Source organism: Rhynchophorus ferrugineus, unplaced genomic scaffold (genome assembly GCF_030347505.1).
Source record: "Rhynchophorus ferrugineus isolate W39M unplaced genomic scaffold, kcgeb_rfMv2 rfM2, whole genome shotgun sequence".
Classification (NCBI taxonomy): Eukaryota; Metazoa; Arthropoda; class Insecta; order Coleoptera; family Curculionidae; genus Rhynchophorus; species Rhynchophorus ferrugineus.
Window position 1 is genome coordinate 79,886,103 of NW_027472581.1, and position 17,173 is coordinate 79,903,275.

Genomic DNA, 17,173 nt, shown 5'->3' on the forward strand with positions numbered 1-17,173 from the left:
CTAACAGTCGCTTAATTAACTGTTTCTACATTTTTATACACAATAGAATCTCAGACTCAGAAGGAAAAAAATGGCTACCAAACAGTTTTAAGATAGCAGTTTCATCGCTTATCAGGTAAAAAAGAATTTTCTGTGCCTTATAATAGCTGACGACAAATAGTGGATCTAGTATGACAACACTAACATATGTGTAAAAAGACTTGGTTCAATTCAGAAGAGCTACCCTCATCAGTACTGAAGCGAATTATTCATGAAATGGAAGTCCTGCTCTGGATATGTTGTGATCAGCAATATATGGTGTATTGCAAGCTATTAAAACCGAATGAAGCTATTATTGCAGATGTCTACTGGTGTAAGTAGAATATATTGAACTACGGATTGTTTCACAAAAGACCAATAATAGTGATAATAGGTATTGTGTATTAGGAGGTGCTAAAAACGAATGAAACTATAACTGCGAATGTCTACCGGCGACAAATGAATAAACGAGGAAATACCGAGTAAGATATACAAAGTTATACTTCATAGGAACACTCCGTAACACGTTGCAAGAGTGGTGAAGGATATTGCGATCGATGAAGTTTGCAAATTGATTGCTCATTGAATCGCTACCAAACTAGCATCACACATTATCATCATCGTCATACAGCATCATACACCATAAAAATGAAAAAAGTGGATGTTAACAAAAAATACTTTTCTCAAAGTACATGTACATCTAATAGATACGATTGGACTTTTGAGATATATTTAATGGTATTTTGTATCGTATAAATGCTACAGATAAGTTTAGGCATTACCATTATAGACCTGAAACGATTTTTTACACAAATCGACCAAAAAAAGTCTGGCAGAAGGAATTTTGACTATGATTTACTTCCAAAATACAATATAATAAACTGAGATTATTGCTACGGCAACTTTTTGAAAAGAAGATCTGGTTTACAAAGGAAATAAATAATTTTCTATCGATTGAAACTACCTGTTACATATAATAACACATAATAACTAGTTTATGCAACAAATTTAGCTCACATTGATATTAATTCTTCTAATACCTCAATATATGTAAAATGTGTTAAATGATTAAATAATAGTTGCTATAGAGGACCAGTATTGTACAGATATTCGCGAAAACCACTATTATTATAATTAAGGGACCTTTGGATCAATCTAGTAGCGTTTTTACAAAAAAATTAATTAAAAATTTTTATACACTACCGACTCACGGCTTTTGTTTTAATTTAAACAAGATAAAATTTACTATTAAATATTTTATTCTAATGTCTTCTGCACATATATGTGTTATTTAACTCTTATCTATATATCTAAACAGGTTTAGGCCCCATTTTAAAAATAATTACCATTACTCTACAACCACGCTGACGTTGATACTGTACTTTGGCGTTTTATAACACTGCTGTTTTATTTTGCTTTATTTTATTATAGCGACATCGCTAGCGTATATTGTGCATTAGTTCTGTTCTCCACTTGTAATTGCATATATAGCGGAATTAACAATTGTTCAAATTGTTACTTTCGCTAACAAAAGTCGCAGGCAACAATATATTACACAAATGCTGTGAGTATATATATTCTCGGGTAATAAAAAGATACTACGAGCAAAGTTCAAGCGGTGAGCTGGACACAGGCATAAACAACGAACTTCCGAATGAAATTGCATATATATAGTTGCTTATTTAAAAAACATCCTCAATATCATCGATGAACATATGGCGACTTTTTTGGTTTAACAGTTTTGTGCCAACGTACAATAATACGTACTAGCACACATGTTGTTAGAACAGTATCCTACCGGTTATAGGAAGTGAAGATTGTCTCGATTAATTGGCCATCTTCAAGTTATAACATTCTATTGTTTTCTGTGTAATTAATTTCTATACAGTATCTTAAACACCGACACAATCAAATACAACGACAAAAGATTAAAAAGCCTATTAAGCTTATATGTAATCAACCATATCAGTAGATCTAATTTGTTACAGTTTTTATGATCTGCAATTGAAACTCTCATTATTCTCACTTCCCTTTCCTCTAGTTTGTCCTAGTTATTCATCGATCCAAAATACCCTGTTGTTCACTCATATGTTTAGTTATATTATCGATAATATACGTAGTACATAGATTATAAAGGTCAATAATTATGTCAAATTGCACGCTCTAGGATCTTTAAAACTAATTGTTCTGTCTCTCTATTAGTTCCCACTGTTTTAGCGTACATTACATATGTACATTATATGATTTTGGCATATCCTACATGTATAATAACTGTTTAAAGTTCATAACCGCTCACTTTTTGGTGTAATTCAACTTTCAATGTAATTTAATTCATAATTTTGAGACAAAGATTTAAAATAACAGGTGACATCAATTTCTTTACAACGTTCTCCTTTACACTGTAGCTGGCGCTTGTTAAAAAATATTTGCTTAACCTTTAAACTGCTGTTGACATTACGCATTCTCTTCAACGTCCATCGTCACTGCTGACTATAAGTCGTCATCCATGATGTCATATTTATCTAACACTTGAGAGACAACTGTAAAACTTATCATACAAGTGACTAACTGCATAGTTGTCTTTACTCATATCCCTATTCCTCAGTTTGTAGTCCTAAACTTTAGTTAAATTAACGTTTACGTCCGCGATATACTGAATTCCATTTTCCGGTTCCAATGACAAGCCGGAAGCAAAAAAAATGCATGCCAAAGTCATATGAACATATGAATGATAACAGCAAGAAAGAACAAATCAACATCTACAAAATCTATTTCAAAATGGTTCCAAAGAATTAGGAAAAACTATATTTAGAAAAGCATAATGTATATTGTGAGAGCAGACGAAAGCAAATGAGGCACAGTGATTTTTTTATGAACAGAAAATTAATTAATAAATAACATATAGGCCTAGATATTAGTTTTGAAACATTTTTTTTGAAGCTTTAATATGGAAACTCGGTCCAATATATTTTATTCAAAATATTGTCCATAGATAGTTGTTACTTTTTCGCATCTTTCAGATAATTTACGGATTCCATCTCAGAAGAACGATGTATCGTTTAAGACTATCCACGAACCGACCCATTTTCGGAATCTTCATAAGAATTGAATAGCTGCCCAGATAGATCACGACACATGTCAAAACAAATAGTAATCAAAAGGAGTATGTTCTTAACGTTTTTCGCGCAGTATTCGGTCTAAACGCACTAACTGTAGTTTATAGCGATCCCTATTGCTAATTTTATAGAGTAATGCCTTCAAATTCTCGTATAGTTTTTATAAGCTTTACACACTATTCGACAAATTTCCGTCGGATTTTTCTTTAAATTTAAATAAAAAGTAAAACTTCCAGCAAATGCAATTTATGCAATACAAATTTCAACGACATTTTCAACGCAGTGAAAGAAATCTTTGTTCACTCTTCGACGAAATGACATATACTTGAATATAAAGCTAGTCAGTGAGGTTTCAACATATTAAGTGTAACCAACTTTATACCGATTTAATGTACCCGATAAAATTTAATACTCAATAACACCATCTGTTGTAAGTCCTTTCAAATTAATTTATAGGGCCAGTATATATTATGTTATTTATTATCTTCTGTCGTTTTTCTAGAAACCAATTACATTCAAAGACAAGAATAATTTTGCTCCTAGAGAACTCCTCAACAATCGACCTTGCTCCAGCGCCCTTTGCTGATGACAGCCTACTTACTATTTCACCGCCGCCAAGGATGATGAATCAGGAAGCAGAGGTAGCTGCAATTAAACTAAACTAGCTCAGACTCTGAGGATTGCAGATTAACTCAATAAAAACTCAAGTAATAGTTTTTCACTGTAAAACAGAGCTTCAAAAGACTTGCCATAGGTAAGGTCCCAGTTCCCGAAAGGGCTTAGTACGTATATCCTAAATTCAACAATTGAAAATGTTTTAAAAATTAATTCGTTTGTATGACAGAAATGGGTTTATCTTCTATCAGGTTGCGTGACATCTCTGATAAAGTCAACCTTTACAATGAAAAACTCTAAAAATAAATGATTAAAATCTCAACAGTCTGAAGAATAAGAACTAGCAAAAAATAAGAGGGGGTTAATAGCAGATACTTGTCCTGAACACCGGCTACATCTAATAATATGCTCCTTTAAAATATTTTAAACGTAAGTACTTTAAACGAATGACTGTTCTTGCTGTTATTTACATAGGCCATTTTCGCAGCATCATATTTCCCAACTTAATTACTTCAGAAACAATTACCCTAGTGATTCAAAAATGTTTTTGAACTTTGTAATGCTATTCGTGACGTTTATATATTATACACTGATGCAACATCATTAATTATTACACGTATATATGTGCGCAAATATTGGACAGTGAACCTAGTTAGTAATACTCTTAATCCACAAACAGTTTTTTTTCATTCCTTTTTATGCTTCAATATCCGGAAGAGCTTGTCCTACTTTAGTTGCTTCAATTGGTAACTAGATGAAAATATTAAGTAAAAGGAAATAGTAAATAATATAGTTTACAAATAAAATAGGTAAAATACCTTATTTATTATAGATTATAATTATCACTAAAAGTTATCATTGCATTTTACGTCTTGCACTTAATAACACTTATATTTAACAGATACGTTTTCTCTAGCTTTGTACACTTTTAATATGTTACTTTTAGTATACAACTGTTATGGAAATAAACGTGTATTTGATTAACTTAGTTAATAGTTAATAAGTAAGAAACATTTTAACGACGAAACGATTTTTCTATTCATACGACGATTTTAACAAACTGGAAAAGAAGCACGGGAAAGTGCAAAATCAGTAAATATAATTATTGTATAACTTTGTAACGACCTTGAGGTATGTCCAATTTGACATCGTGGAATAGCGGTCTACTACCCAGAATTTCATCCCAGAGGTTGAACACGGGCGGGGTGCCAGCAGCGCCAACTTATACACGACAACGAATATCTGGCAACTCCGAGACGTTTATCTGGGAGATTATTGAAGGGTACATTCATTCATTCAGTATCTGGCCAGCGCTCAGTTTAGGCGTGCCACCATCGACCGATCAAGACTGTCAGACCATGTAAACACTGCTTCATTTTGTTTTACCTCCATTCAGCAAACCATATAATACACCCTAAAACTTCATTGAAAGTTGTTTCGCAGTATTTGCAGGGGACGTCTTATATATAGAGAATTTTATGACAGAAATATTGAACAATAATTTGCGAAATGCTACTTGAAAACGGAGAAAATATATTGAATTTTTACTGGTGCAAATGGTAGTGACAAAATCTTAAATTGCAAGTAATATTCGATAGTCATCAATATTTCTTTAAAATATTTAGGACTGTACTAGAAAGAGAGAATCAAAATACCATAAAAACCAGTATTAGACCTTCAGGTTTATATAAAAAAATTAGAATATCTTCGAATCTCATTATAAAAATTATACATTTTTAATAGAGCGGAAAGATAATTTATATCTATTAGGTATTGCATGTATTCTTATAAATATTCGGCATTAAAAGAGAATTTTTGAAGAAAACTGGTTAGACTGAAAGATGTTATGAAAGATCTCTAAACATAAGGGTTTACTTTATATTAGAATACGTTTCAGACGGCAGTATTATTTATGCTCATGATCCAATAAGTCGCCAATTATTTCCTTTAAATAAAATAATTTCAATGTAAAATAAATATTAACCATCTACTAAACCCAGGAAGCGATTATTTTTTGGTTCAAAAATAATGAAACTGCGACGCTAAAATTATTAGAAATGATACTGTAAGTTAATAGGCGTCAATTTTTTCCGTCCTTCTGGATATTTTTCACCGAAGGTCAACAATTGGTTCGTGAACTCTTAAGCTGTCTGAAGGTGTTTTGAGAGTTTGTGAACTCATTGTTAAATTCTTTGGTCCTTCAAGGGGTTCTTTATCAAAACGGACAATTATAATATGACAAAGCAGTATCACGATAAGTTTCTAAAGATATTTGATGAGCTTCGGCAGCATCTTCCTTCAAATCAAACAACAACATTAAATTATACTTAAAATGCAGGCAGTTTGTTAACATTTCGTGAAATTGAATAACTCAATAACACTAAATGGAAAACTATTTTTTATGTTGATCAAAATTTATGATATCAAAACCATTGAATTTAACAGTTTGCTTAGATTGTTAAATAGTTGTTTGCATTCATAACCTACGTTTTCAAAAATAGATATAGCTGATCATAATACATGCAGTATTAACTTTATTACAGTAGTATTATTAAAAAAAGTAACTAAACATACAATAAACTTTTAATGAAGGTGTTTATATTTATGATATTTTTATTATTTAATTAGCATGAATATAAAGCAGAAGAACATTGAGTGATTTTTTAATTTATGACTTTATTCATTTTATTCATTAAATACGACATTTATAAATTTTTTTAAAGTTAGTAAATATTCAGAAGTATATTCCAATGGTTATATAAAAAATATTTTGCTTATATTATACAAAAGGTAACTTTGATTAAAAACTTCTTGAAACGTAAATAAGCAAAAAAAAGATAGTCATTATTTCCAAATACATCAATAGAAAAAGTTATTGAAATCTGTGGTTTTAGCCAAATGTTATAATAATAATTTACTAGTAATCACCAGTTTTACGATTTTAATTTTTTTTTGTCGTTCTCTTATAATTTATTTTGATGTCTTGATAAAAAAATCTACCACTTTTTTCTACAAGCAAATTTCAATGCACAAAAGAGTTTGGAAAGATAACTTTAAAATATAACTAGATAGTATGAAGGATTTCTCATAATCATCATCGATCCATTGCCTGCAGTAAGGGAATATCTCTGCTTCTTAGCCAATACGCTGATGTTGATGCTTCGAGACTTCAAGTATTCTTCCCCAAATATCGTTGAATAAGATTTGGTCTCCTCTTTCTCAAATTGCTATTTTCTATAATTTTTGTAAGTTGTTTTATCCTCAACTGTGCGCTAATTATCGAAATTTAAATAAGTGACTAATACTATCTAATAGTATCTATACTATCTCAAAAAGATACAGGTAGAGTATGACTTGTATTGCACTTGAGAGATTTCAAGTGTACAGATGGTAGGCTACAACACTGTCCAAGCCTAGGACCCAACCGGAAGAACTGGCAAAGTAAGCATTAGAAAGAGCCTAATGGGATGTTAGTCTTGATTTCAGCAATTCCTCTCTTTCACACTCGCCATCTTAGAGAATTGAAAGCTCCTGCAGTTTGTTCGATTCAGTTTGTTACTTTAACCACAAATGCCACTTTATTCTCCTTCATTACTGATCTCAAGTACTTAAATTTCTGCACATGCTCTAACTGAATACTGCTAAGATTTACGTTGTCGGTTCTTTGATTTGTTCTTTATTACATCTGAGGCGACGTGAACTACAGAACCTTCCAAAATGTTCAAAACCTATAAATATCCGTATCAGCCAATAAAGCGGCATTATTAACGAACATCAGATCGTAAAAGAAGTTCGTAGCATCTGCATCTACTAATATATTAAGCAGTAGAACGTTGAGTGAATCGGCCAAATCATTTCGCACTCCTAGCAGATAATATAATCATCGTTAGATGACTGAAAATTTTAATATATTTAGCCCTGCTATAGCCTAAAAATTAAACTTTTGAAAAAAAAGCAAAAATCAACAAGGTAAAAAAAATCAAAAGGAATGAAAAAATTATGAATGCCGTTAACCAAATTTTTTTTTATTAAAAAGTGTTTCAAGTGTCTATGTTAAGGAAGTATCAAAAGGCGTTTTGTTCGGATCTAAAACAGAACCAAAAAGAGTTTGCTGCATAAACAAAGCTTTGAAAAAGTTGTTTTTTAATATAAAAACTCGACTAAATGTTGCTAAACTCATAGGAATCTACTTATTAGACAAGTTGCCCAATTTTTTCTTCTTCTTTTCCTTTGATCATGATTTTTGGAAATACTATAAGAGATATGTGTAACGATAAATAGTCAAATTCCTTAACAACAAAATTATAAAAAAGATACACATTCTCAGAATGTAATAACAATAAGTACAATATTGTAATAAAATTCTGACACTCAATTATTAGGAGCAAATAATGAATTTTTCAATAAATTGTTGATATGTGACATATATGTGACATATCTTGTATTATTGCCATCAGAATCAGTGAATTGTTAATAATACATTTCGATATATCAATTATAACGTTCAGTAACAATAACAACAATAACTAAGACACAATTCCGCAGTTTATTGTTGATACAATCATAAAGTTATAAATAGACAAAAATTTGCAATATCTACGTAAACAACAATATATATTGTGACCACAATGCGAATTCAAGGATCCTCACTTTTTAATTACACACCAGCTTTGATCAAGTATAAAAAAAACAAAACCTGAGAGGGATTTTGAAAAGTTAACATTTTAATCTTAAAATAAAAAATGATCTGTAAGTGTTCGATAAAACATAGTGCTACTGGTTATTTAGCTTGAGTTTCTCTAATTGACCGAAAAAGATTTAGTAAAAAAGTTTTTTGGAAAGAACGTTTTAATTGGTGTTTTGGATTTGAGCCAGCAGAAAAATATATTAATTAATTAATTATAATGATGGATTATCATAAGGAATCTAGAGCCTGCAGCTACTTTAATGGCTTAAAATGAGAATGTACGATATGGTAATCTCTCGGTAGCCCATCAAAAAGATCTTATTGTGTGTTGTAGTTTAAAGATCATAAAAGTTGGATACTTGATAATTGGAGGCATGTGGTATGGTGCGATGGATTATCATTTACAATAATTCCTACAGACAGTCCGGTTTTTGTATAGATAATCCCAAGGGAATGGGGACATGGGGGCTGTTCAGCTAGTCTTTTCATTCACATCACTGGCGGGATTATTGTGAATGAATATCTCGTCATCTCCAATGATAAAATTCTTATTATTACTATCATATTACTGCCAAACACTGTCATATCCTATGAAGATAAAGTGCCCATACCCATATCCAAAAAGGTTCAGTCTTAGTTCGAAAAGCATCAGAAAATCATCTTCATCTTCTTCAGCAAACCTCACTGAAGCAATTGGCGGATGCTTGGATATGAATGCGACAACATTTATTGGAAAATATTCGGATATTTTACGAATCTATTCGATGAAAAATTGCAGCTGTTTTAAAAATAAATGATGGCGCAATATCTTATTTACAAATACATTTTATTTTCTCCATACTCTCTAATTTCTAATTTTCTCCATTCTCCATAAATGTGTTGGATATTTACTTACTAATACTATACAGTCGTCCATAACCAATTCATGTAAAAAGAGACCCTGTTATTGTATATCCCTGCAGACACTTTTGTATCATTGTTGTTGCAGTCTATATTATATGCCATTATTTATTTTTATAACGTATTAACCGTATCGATGCATTATATTGGCTACAAATTCCCCACACTACCTATTTTTTCATTTCAATAGTTCCAATCGATTAAGTAATGTTACGTAATAATGGCTATTGAAGAACGTGTTGTCGTTTATATTTCGGGATGGAAATAAACTAATACTATATTCAACAACTTTGTAACTTATCTTATTTAAAAATCAAGTCCTCATAATATAAATGGTTCCTATCGGCTATTTTAAAAATACTTTTTCATGAACGCTCAGATTCGAACATAAAGAACCATGAATAACAGCTCTTTACTATTGGTTCATCCGCTTGAATTAATCAATACCAATTCTATTACACATAGACGTTTGACCTTCATATGAAAACTACAATAATACAATTATTACGCATTCCTCAAATAAAATTAAATGAAACGTATAAGGGAACAGCTGAATTATATATCACATATACCATTTTGTGTAGGTAAAATTGCGTAGATCGCTACGAATTAATTCCAAAATGAAATACTTTATGTTTAAGTAACTATTCAGTATATTATTAACATTTTAAATTAATATAACATAATTTATAAACGGAAATTGTATACCAGTAAAATGACGTAAACAAATATCCCAGAAAATGTTTTTATACTATTTAAAAATGTAACTGATCATGTTAAATGTTCTATATTAGTGTATGTATTCAAGTAATATTAATGACCTTTCAACACAAATATAACTATCAATACGTCAAGACCATTATTACAAAGTTCAAAAACCATTAAAAATTTCACTTGACTTGTTAGTATTCACATTAATTTACACCTTAATGGGTTTAAAATTAGTTATGTTTTCTATCTAATATCGAAGGTAACGCACGTAAAAAGTTGTATTTAATATAGGCACATGAATAGAACAAAAAACCAACAGAGGTTATATCGCTTTAGTTGTAACGAGACATAGTGTTAAATATAATTCCCATTCTGTGAGGAATATTCGAATAGTGTCGGACATGTTGACATCTATATGTGTTGAACTCTACAAGAGCAAGATTGACTGCTGTAATGTATGAGCTGGATTTTCGAATGGATCAAAACGCACAGTGTCATGTTGTACCGCCATTCAACAAGTTTCCTATGTTTTCAATAAAATTTTATTCTATAATCTAAGAAGTAAATAAAAAGTTTTTGTACTTTAAATCCCATCATATTTCATAATAATATTATTACTGAGTAGAAACATTATTAACCGACTTGAAAAAAGCAGGAGGTTTTATGTTCGTCTGTATATTTTTTTTAAATGTGTGTTCCCCGATTTCTCCGTCGATTATGCACCGATTTTTAAAATTATTTTCTTATTAGAAAGAGTGCATTTCCGAGATGGTCCCATTGGAATCAAGTCAGGATCTGATGGCGGAATCCGGGGAAATCGAACGAAAACCTGAAATTTTAATAGCACGTAAACAGTTTTTTTTATAATTTTTCATACGGGCTGCACCTTTACTTGGCCTACCCATTGTAATAACTTAATAAAATAACTGCGTAATTTATTGAGTAAATATCTAACACTAAAAAGAGAGAAATAAAATAATTCTAACAAAAAATTGACCCGGTTTTAAAAAATGAATTAGGAACTCACCAAAAAATAAAAATGTGCAAATTTAGATTTTTAACAAAGCGTTTTAAAACAAAATACAAACAATACAAATATAATAACATGATTTTCTGACATATACATAAAATTAAATTACCAACAAAGCAAATTTAGAACAAAATAACTGTTCGGGTTCGCCACCAACGAGTGATCAGTTGGTGGTAGTAAAAATGATATTGTAAATAGTTAAATAGGTTTAGGTAGGTATTAACTAAATTGGGTTATATAGTAGAGTATATAAAATATTTCTAACAAAAAAAATTAATCGATTTCTAATAATAAATAGGGATCTCACAAAAGTATATTATTTTTGTATTGTTTGGGATCGGGACCGACTTCAAACTGATCAGTTGGTAGTAGTAAAACTAATATTGTAAATAGATAAATAGGTTTAGGTAGGCATTAGCTAAATTGGGTTATATAGTAGAGTATATAAAATATTTCTAACAAAAAAAATTAATCGATTTCTAATAATAAATAGGGATCTCACAAAAGTATATTATTTTTGTATTGTTTGGGATCGGGACCGACTTCAAACTGATCAGTTGGTAGTAGTAAAACTAATATTGTAAATAGATAAATAGGTTTAGGTAGGCATTAGCTAAATTGGGTTATATAGTAGAGTATATAAAATATTTCTAACAAAAAAAATTAATCGATTTCTAATAATAAATAAGGATCTCACAAAAGTATATTATTTTTGTATTGTTTGGGATCGGCACCGACTTCAAACTGATCAGATGGTAGTAGTTAAACTAATATTGTAAATAGTTAAATAGGTTTAGGTAGGTATTAAGTTAAATTGTGTGTATATAGTAGAATATAAAATACGTGTAATAAATAGGTTATTGTGTACATAATATTTTTAAAACGTATTTTTGTTAAAGATCTATGCTTGATTATTTTTTAGTTTCTAGCTATTTCCTTATTTATTTTTGAAGTCGGTTAAATTTTTTTTATTAAGAATATTTTATTTTTTAAATAATAAATATGGTGGAAATATTTAACGCTTAAAAATGGCAATTTTTCGTACCGAAAAATATAGTACGTACTGAAGAATAAAATGACCTTATTTAAGTCCTCTATGTAAAATGTAACGTTTATGAAATAAGAAATATTCTGTTTAGAAATTGATAAGTATTACTAACCAATAGACGCAACATATCGATGAGTTTTAGGTTATAAATGGGGAACTTTTTTTAAAACAACTGGGTGTGTAAAACATCCTGAACAAAGGCAATGTAACAAGAAAAATAATAAATAGGTGTTACTAGAGAAAGATTCGATCAAAATTGTAATATGTAATTATATTTTGGACAAACGATTTTTTATTTTTTTACATTATAACATTTCAGACAATAAAAATGTGCAATTTGAAAACAAGTAAAAAAACAACATTGTCTTTTACATATTGTGGAAATTATTCATACAAATGTTAACTTATAACTTATAATATGTTAACTGATATATTACTAAAATTATCTTTTAATTCCCCCTGTAATATAAATATTTTTAATCCTATTTTTTAATTTCCCCCTGTAGTAAATAATCTCGCTCAGCGCGCCCCCAGTTGGTTTAAGCGAACAAAACTTAGTTACAACTTTATACACGGGATATCGCATTCTATGTTGGTCTATTCTATGATTGTTATGTAATTGTCATAGCTATAGAATATTTTCCAAGGCTAATATTGGGTCAAAATTATGTTAACCCCTGGCGTAGATCATTTTTTAGGTTTAAATGAAAATACTATTAAAATGTGTAAAGTCAGTTGATAATATATACCAAATTCGTAGTGAAATAACTATTTCGGTACCAACATTTAATATCACGGCTATTAGAATGATTGACATCGATCAGCAATTATTTCAGTGTCAAGGTAGAAAATCAGAATAGGTTATTGGCTCTGTATATACCAGCATGATGCAATATCTCTTTTCGAATACTGTAAAAGTTCGTGAAAAGCAAAAAAACATATTATAGTATGGCTTCGACTGTTCTTGTAGTTTCGCGGGAGTTTACAAATTACACAGAAAACTCATATTTCTCCTTGGCTTACACCTAAGACACGCGGTATCAATGAAGGAGAGGAACGCAGCTTAAACGTTTTAAATCCTATTGAAATTTTTAAGCAGAAACTGAAAATAAAAATATATTAGAGAATAATTATTCAAGAGACTTTTCATACCAAATTTGTAGTGAAATAACTATTTCGATACCAACATTCAATATCACGGCTATTAGAATGATTGACATTGATCAGCAATTATTACAGTGTCAAGGTAGAAAATCAGAATAGGTTATTGGCTCTATATATACCAGCATGATGCAATATCTCTTTTCGAATACTGTAAAAGTTCGTGAAAAGCAAAAAAAAACATATTATAGTATGGCTTCAACTGTTCTTGTAGTTTCACGGGAGTCTACAAATTACACAGAAAACTCATATTTCTCCTTGGCTTACACCTAAGACACGCGGTATCAATGAAGGAGAGGAACGCAGCTTAAACGTTTTAAATCCTATTGAAATTTTTAAGCAGAAACTGAAAATAAAAATATATTAGAGAATAATTATTCAAGAGACTTTTCATACCAAATTTGTAGTGAAATAACTATTTCGATACCAACATTCAATATCACGGCTATTAGAATGATTGACATTGATCAGCAATTATTACAGTGTCAAGGTAGAAAATCAGAATAGGTTATTGGCTCTATATATACCAGCATGATGCAATATCTCTTTTCGAATACTGTAAAAGTTCGTGAAAAGCAAAAAAAAACATATTATAGTATGGCTTCAACTGTTCTTGTAGTTTCACGGGAGTCTACAAATTACACAGAAAACTCATATTTCTCCTTGGCTTACACCTAAGACACGCGGTATCAATGAAGGAGAGGAACGCAGCTTAAAAGTTTTAAATCCTATTGAAATTTTTAAGCAGAAACTGAAAATAAAAATATATTAGAGAATAATTATTCAAGAGACTTTTCACACTATATCTTATAACTATGATGGTTTATAGTATTATTAGGCTCCATCTGATGTTTACCTTTGAAAATTCGACATTTTTAATCATAACCACCTTCAAAATATTTTTTGACGTGGATTCACGACAGAAGTGCATGGATCAACTTACAACATCCTCACTCACTGCGAATAATTAAGAGCCAAAAACTTAACATACTAAAACACAACGTCCTTATGAAGCCACTGCTTTATTCCTTCCGGTCGTATTACCACTAATTATCATTATTATTTCGATTTCGCCTATCTAAATAAAAAAAATTAAAAAAGTAGCGGTATAGTAATATGCTACAAAAAAGTGTCCGAAAGTAACGACTATAGGCTTAAGCATACATTCAAAAATGCATGTATATGTATAACTTGCTGCCGATAACCAAGGGCACAATAATTAAGCAAAATATTTAAACCGGGTTTATATTGATTATGAAAAAAGTATTTGACCTAAAAAGATGTGTTGTTCTCTTACAAGACTAAATAAAAAAATCTGTAGGTGGATCAAATAACAAACAATAGAGCAGAAGGAAACGCAGGGATCGCAAAAATCACAAAGGAACAATAGCAGATGGACTAAGACCATCTACACTGAGGGTGAGACCTTAATTCAATTGCCCGATATAAAAATATCAACAAAAAATACCTAAAACAAGAAATATACGGCATACGAACTTGCTAGAACCTATTATCATAGAGATTAAAATCATTAGCCTATCAAATCATATTTACTGGACAGTATTAGTAAATAGAAGCAAGATAATGTTACTACAACATAGTACTTTCGGCGACGATACTGCCATACTGGCTGTAGATAAATACCAGAACATGAAATTACGCTGGAAGCTCATGTAAAGATGAGGAAAGAAGAAATTGATAACCATTAACCAGGCTATTAAAAAACTTAGCAAAGCTCATGAACAATTTGTTTATATTTCACACTAATAGTTTCTGTACTGGCTTCAAATAATTTCTATGCTAAGTATATTTATTGGCACAGGCTCTTTTTTGTATAAAAATTGTCAAGTTAAGGCTTGTGCAGACTAGGTTTTTTTGCATCAGATATTGGAGTGTGAATAAGTTAGTCGATGATAAGCTTTAGTAATTAGTCGTAGTGTATTTATAGTTAATAAAAATTCAGTACAACAACCACAATGTATAATGCCAATAATATTATAAATATAAATGAGCAAATATGTACGATACGATTTAATTAAAAGTTAAATTAATCGGTACTAACTGGTACTGAAATAATATTGTAAAAAACTATACCTTTCGCAGGAAGTTCAAGTAGTATTTGTCGTTGCTTAATAATATAACTTAACACATAAAAGATCCTATACATTTTGGTAACATTCTCCCACAAAGGAAATAAGAACGATTCATCAAAATATGCACGACAAACACTTGGATATTTAAATAAAAATATTGATAACTTATATCTATAGGATATAATTAAATTTGTGACTACATAGGAGTATAGTGGCGAAGAAATTTATTTTTCATACCTGAAATACTAGCACTACATTTGGACAGTTCATTATTTTGTTAGTGAGCGGGGGAAGTCTTCTATGAAATTGAGTTTCTCACTGGAGAATACAGATAAAAAGTAAATCCAGGCTATTCTGCTTATTTCTTTATTGCAATTTATATATACAATGCAAATAAAAACGAGCTCTAGAAAAGGCTAAGAAAAAAGGAATGTACAATATTGGTTTCTATCTATTTTAAGTTAATGTTTAAGTTAGAAATTTCAATGCACAAATACATGTTAAAATAGAGAGACTAAATATTGGTATCTAGCACCGTCTATAGATTTATTATAGATTTTAGCATTCAATCATTATAGATTATAAATAAATGCAAACATTTCATTCATTACTATAACAATCCGATATTAATGAATCAATTAGACATTTCGAAGAGAAATATTATCATCACTTTGCGACTCTGATTCTCCGTTCTAGTGACAACGTACTCAATATTATTTTATCGATATATTTGTAATATAGTAGTTATAGATAATTATTACAAGATAAATTAAAACAAGTTACTTATAAATTTATTAAAGTTTAAAACAAAGGGCTAAGAAACGGTATGCATTCGGTATTTTAATTACCAAGCCAGTAAAGGTCTAGTGATTGTTATTGATGAACATAAGGTTTTGTGATTGCAAAGGAATTTGATCATATAGTACCTCTAAAAATTTTATAGATACAAAAAAGAGTAAAACAAAATAGGTTTTATACAACATCCAGCTAATTTATTGGATCAAATTTCGTCTGGCTCCTCTCGCACCTCAAAAATTCTATAATAGAGAACAGTTTTAATCAACCGCGTAGAGAGATATTGTACAGACCTTCCGCTCATTAAACTTTTGAACAGCTTAGTTTATAATAATTAGTTCTAAAACATTGAAGCCAATATACATATGTTTTTATCAATGGAATATGCTACTTTCAGCACTAGCAAAGCAGTTACTTTACTAAAATCACTCGAAAATATTTCTTAAAATTATTTATACTGAACCAATTAACCAAAACATGCAGCAAAAGGAGAAAGTGTAGTAATAATATAAGGAAATACTCATGAACAGGACAGATTTGTCTGTGATCTTTAGATGTATCCTCTACTTTAGTATTAAACAAGAAGATGTCTATTCTGACTTATAGAATATACAGGTGTTCCAGAGGGAAGTGTATTAGGACCAGTCCTTTATCTGCTATATACGCGGTATTTGCTTTCATTCAATGCAATTATTGTTAATACATTTGCAGACGATATTGCAATCCTATCCATGGAAGATAATAAGACTTAACCAACCTAAAAGTTATTGCCGACATACAATGCTGGATAGAAAAATGGCACCACAAAATGAAATGAAATAAATTAATACATGTCGATTCATTCTGGGGTTGCACCAGCAAAAGCAATTAAAATATCATACAAAGATCGCAAAATAGACAAGGTACTGAGAGATATTGTTGATGCTCCATGCTACATTCCTAACAACAATCTGCACAAGGCCTAACGATAGAAACTATCGATATCGTTAACAAAGACTA

The 17,173-nt window shown here is 30.3% G+C and overlaps 1 protein-coding gene across 2 annotated transcripts in view; it reads right to left on the reverse strand.

Moving 5' to 3' along the window:
- The window catches only part of LOC143191382 (uncharacterized), a 136,921-nt gene that overhangs the window by 118,895 nt on the left and 853 nt on the right, over positions 1-17,173 (reverse strand). The window lies entirely within an intron of this gene.